This window comes from Pelophylax lessonae, assembly GCF_965119305.1.
Source record: "Pelophylax lessonae genome assembly, chromosome: 10".
NCBI lineage: Eukaryota > Metazoa > Chordata > Amphibia > Anura > Ranidae > Pelophylax > Pelophylax lessonae.
The window spans coordinates 93,141,689-93,146,491 of record NC_138777.1 but is presented as its reverse complement, the minus strand read 5'-3'; the positions used below and the strand labels follow the sequence as shown (position 1 = coordinate 93,146,491).

Below are 4,803 nucleotides of genomic sequence, written 5' to 3'. Positions count from 1 at the left end.
GTTTGGGGTTGAGGAAATTGACTGGTCTGCACAGAGTCCTGACCTCAACCCCATAGAACACCTTTGGGATGAATTAGAGTGCAGACTGCGAGCCAGGCCTTCTCGTCCAATAGCAGTGCCTGACCTCACAAATGCGCTTCTGGAAGAATGATCAAACATTCCCATAGACACACCCCTAAATCTTGTGGACAGCCTTCCCAGAAGAGTTAAAGCTGTTATAGCTGCAAATGGTGGGCCAACTCAATATTGAACCCTACAGACTAAAACTGGGATGGCATGAAAGTTCATGTGCGTGTAAAGGCAGGCGTCCCAATACTTTTGACAATTAAGTGTATCATCCTCCTCTGCTGTTATACACAATATCAGCTGTCGGTTTCTGGGATTTAAAGGAGTTGTAAAGGCAAAAGGCTTTTTATCTTAATGCATTATGTGCATTAAGATAAAAAACCTTTTGGGTGTAGCAGCATCCCCAGCACCCCCTAATACTTACCTGAGCGCCATCTCTATCCAGCAATGTCCGCAAGTCCCTCGGCCGTTCGGGACTCTCCTTCCTGATTTGCTGAGACACAGCCGTGGCACCATTGGCTCTCCCGGTTGTCAAATTCAAACAGCCAATCAGGATAGAGAGGGGCGGGGTGCCCAGCAGCTCCATGTCTGAACAGACATATGGAGCTGCAGCTCGGCTCGGGTTCCCCCATAGCAAGCTGCTTGCTGTGGGGGCACTCAATAGGAGGGAGGGGTCAGGAGCAGCAACAAGAGACCAGAGAAGAGGAGGATCTGGGCTGCTCTGTGCAAAACCAACTTCACAGTGAAGGGAAGTATAACAGGTTTGTTATTTAAAAAAAAAAAAAAAAAAAAGCTGTTCCAGACTCCACTGTATCTGTAGATTCGTGTTGACTGACCAGAGTCCGCAAATCTTTCTATCCCCGCTGTAGAGCTCATTGAGGAGAAACAAATTCAGAATGTCATTATACCAGTTCTTACTTGAACCTATCAGTTGCCACGCCTGAAATAAAGACTGCACACAGATTGCAATAAGCCCCAATAACCATGAGGTACACATCTACAAGCAAAATGGGAACCAGTGGGTGAAGGTTCATGAGCTAAAGGAGCACAATGGACACATTACAGGTATAGACTGGGCTCCTAAAAGTGATTGTATAGTGACCTGTGGAGCTGATCGCAATGCTTATGTGTGGAGCCAAAAAGATGGAGTATGGAAACCTACATTGGTTATCTCGCGTATAAATCGAGCAGCAACCTTTGTCAAGTGGTCACCTTTGGAAAATAAGTTTGCAGTGGGGAGCGGAGCAAGACTCATATCCGTGTGCTACTTTGAGTCAGAAAACGACTGGTGGGTGAGCAAACACATCAAGAAACCAATCCATTCTACTGTGCTAAGCCTGGACTGGCACCCAAATGTACTTTTGGCTGCAGGATCTTGTGATTTAAAGACTAGGGTGTTCTCTGCATATATTAAGGAAGTTGAGGAGAAGCCAGCTAGCACTCCTTGGGGATCAAAAATGCCTTTTGGGCAGCTAATGTCAGAGTTTGGAAGTGCTGGCAATGGTGGCTGGGTCCACAGTGTAAGCTTTTCCGCTAGTGGAAATCGTTTAGCCTTGGTCGGTCATGACAGTATTGTGTCTGTGGTTGATGCATCTAAAAACACAAGCATTTCACAGCTGAAGACTGAATTCTTGCCTCTCCTGAGCGTCACCTTTGTGTCGGAGAACAGTGTGATAGCAGCTGGGCATGACTGTTGTCCTATGCTTTTCACATTGGATGATCATGGCTCATTGACATTTGTGTCTAAACTGGACATTCCAAAGCAAAGCACTCAGCGTAACATTTCAGCTATGGAACGTTTTAGAAACATGGATAAGAGAGCAACTACTGAGGACCGCAAGACCACATTGGACACTCTGCATCAGAACAGCATCACCCAGGTGTCTATTTATGAGGGGGACAAATCTGATTGTCGCAAGTTCTGTACTACCGGCATCGATGGTGCAATGACTATTTGGGACTTTAAGGCTCTGGAATCGTGCGTTCAAGGCCTGCGCATTATGTAACTGAAGAGCAGCGGCACAAGCAAGCCAAATAAGCAAAGCTGCAAAACTCTTAAGATGTTCTGTGACATTTTGTAGATCTGTTGTACACTTGAGAAATAAAAGTAAAGAAGCTTAAGTGCAATGTGTAATGAGATCCAGTTCCAAAAATATCTAATCTTTTTTTTTTTTTTTTTTTAAAGCACAATGCATCAATACAAATGAAAGTCTGATTTTTTTGGTCTTGAAATTATAATACTTAACAAACATTGTGCGGGACCAGAAATTCATGAATAAAAGCATCAGTAATTTGTAAATTGTCTTCTAGAAAATAAAAATGTGGAAAATTTTGGCTTCTAAAAAACAAAAAAAACAAAGACTTTACAATCACTTTAATGTTGAATATCCAGTGTCTAGAAAACTGACAGCAGCATGTGTTTTACTTTCTGTTTATTTAAACGTTTAAAATACAATAAAAAAAAAATAAAAAAATAAAAAAGCCTTTATAGCTCATCAGTTTAGAATTTACTTTCTCTTGTGCTAGAATTTTGAAAACAAAGATCAGATAATTAGATGTGCATAAGGCTGGGTTCACACTTATGCGATGCCAGACATTGCATGTGATTCACACCGCATTGCTATACACATCACATGCGATGTCTGTGCGGTTTCGGGTTCCTGGAGAACTGGGCTGACTTCTCAGTCGGTCACCGGCTCTTTGGTAGGGACGGACTGCACCTAAATGGGGTGGGTGCAGCCGTACTGGGTGAGAGGATGGCCAAAAAGTTAGAGGGGCTTTTAAACTAGGGAATGGGGGGGAGGGTACAGATGTAGAATTAGCCAGTGGAAAGCAAGTTTCAGAGGGCAGAAATGGGGGCATTAGCGGTAGGGTGTTCGGAGCTCCTATACCCAGGGTGGGTATGGGGAAAAATCAAGAGAGCAGCCTAAAAACATCAAATGAGGATAAATGTAACCGATCAAAATTAAGAGGTTTGTATACCAATGCCAGAAGCCTGGCCAACAAGATGGGAGAACTGGAGCTGCTGATGTTTGAGGAGGACTTAGATTTTGTGGGGATAACTGAGACTTGGTTTGACAGCTCTCATGATTGGATGGCGACCATTCAGGGGTATTCCCTTTATCGCAGAGATAGAGAAGGTAAAAAAGGGGGAGGGGTATGTCTGTATATTAAGAACAGCATACAGGTAAATATGAGGGATGATATTAATAATGGAGCTATGGATGAGGCAGAATCCCTATGGGTAGAGCTTCAAAGGGATGGCACGGCGGGGAAGTTAATATTGGGCGTATGCTATAGGCCCCCCAACCAGAGGGAGGAGGGTGAGGCGGCCCTCCTTTTACAGATAGGATTGGCAGCAAGGATGGGAAATGTCATTATAATGGGGGACTTTAATTATCCAGATATAGACTGGGCAGAAGGAACCGCGCACTCAGCCAAGGCTAGGCAGTTCCTAAATGTTTTGCAGGACAATTTTATGGGTCAGATGGTGAATGCACCGACAAGAAACAATGCGGTACTTGACCTACTGATTACCAACGATACAGACCTGATCACGGATATAGAAATACGGGACAACTTAGGAAACAGTGACCATAGGTCAATAAGTTTCAGTATTAATTACAGTAATAGGAATCAGAGGGGTAATATAAGGACACTGAATTTCAAAAGAGCCAATTTCCCTAAACTGCGCTCGCTGCTAGAAAATATCAATTGGGATAGAACCCTGGAAACAAAGAACACGGAGGAAAAATGGGAGTGCTTCAAGAGCATACTAAACAGGGGGATTGGCCAGTGCATTCCAAAGGGAAATAAATTTAAAAGAGCAAAAATAAACCCTGGATGGCTAAACTCCAACATAAAAATGTATATTAGTGCTAAAGAAAAGGCCTTCAAAAAATACAAGACTGAGGGGTCATTGGCAGCATTTAAGCATTACAAAGAGTGTAATAAGAAATGTAAAGATGAAATCAGGGCGGCTAAAATAGAACACGAGAGACATATAGCGGAGGAGAGTAAAAAGAACCCCAAGAAGTTCTTTAAGTATATAAACAGTAAGAAAGCGAGGCCAGAACACATTGGCCCCATAAAAGATGATAAAGGAAATATGGCCACTGAGGACAGAGAAAAGGCGGAAGTGTTAAATAATTTCTTCTCTTCAGTCTTCACAAAAGAATCGGGGGGCTACACGAACCCAGCTTGTAAGGCCGATAATACACCTCAGGAAGTGCCGCCATGGTTAACAGAAGATAGACTTAGAGCTAAACTAGAGAAACTTAACATAAATAAATCCCCGGGACCGGATGGCTTGCACCCGAGGGTTCTTAATGAGCTCAGCCAGGTGATTGCCAGACCATTATTCTTGATTTTTAAGGATAGTTTACAGACGGGTATGGTGCCAGCTGACTGGAAAAAAGCCAACGTGGTACCAATATTTAAGAAGGGGCCGAGATATATCCCGGGTAACTATAGGCCGGTCAGCCTAACATCTGTAGTCTGCAAAATTTTGGAGGGGATGTTAAGGGACCACATACAAGACTTTAGTAATAAAAACGTCATTATAAGTAGTAATCAGCATGGATTCATGAAAAATCGTTCTTGCCAAACCAATCTATTAACCTTCTACGATGAAGTGAGCAGCCACCTAGATAAAGGTAAGCCTGTGGATGTGGTGTATCTGGACTTTGCAAAGGCCTTTGACACCGTTCCCCACAAACGATTACTGTACAAACTAAG

The 4,803-nt window shown here is 43.2% G+C and overlaps 1 pseudogene across 1 annotated transcript; it reads left to right on the top strand.

The window, feature by feature from the left end:
- The first annotated feature begins 962 nt into the window (after positions 1-962).
- Positions 963-2,241, top strand: LOC309564887 (actin-related protein 2/3 complex subunit 1A-B-like; annotated as a pseudogene). Its single transcript has one exon. The product of its transcript is annotated as an actin-related protein 2/3 complex subunit 1A-B-like (transcript).
- The last annotated feature ends 2,562 nt before the right edge of the window (positions 2,242-4,803 follow it).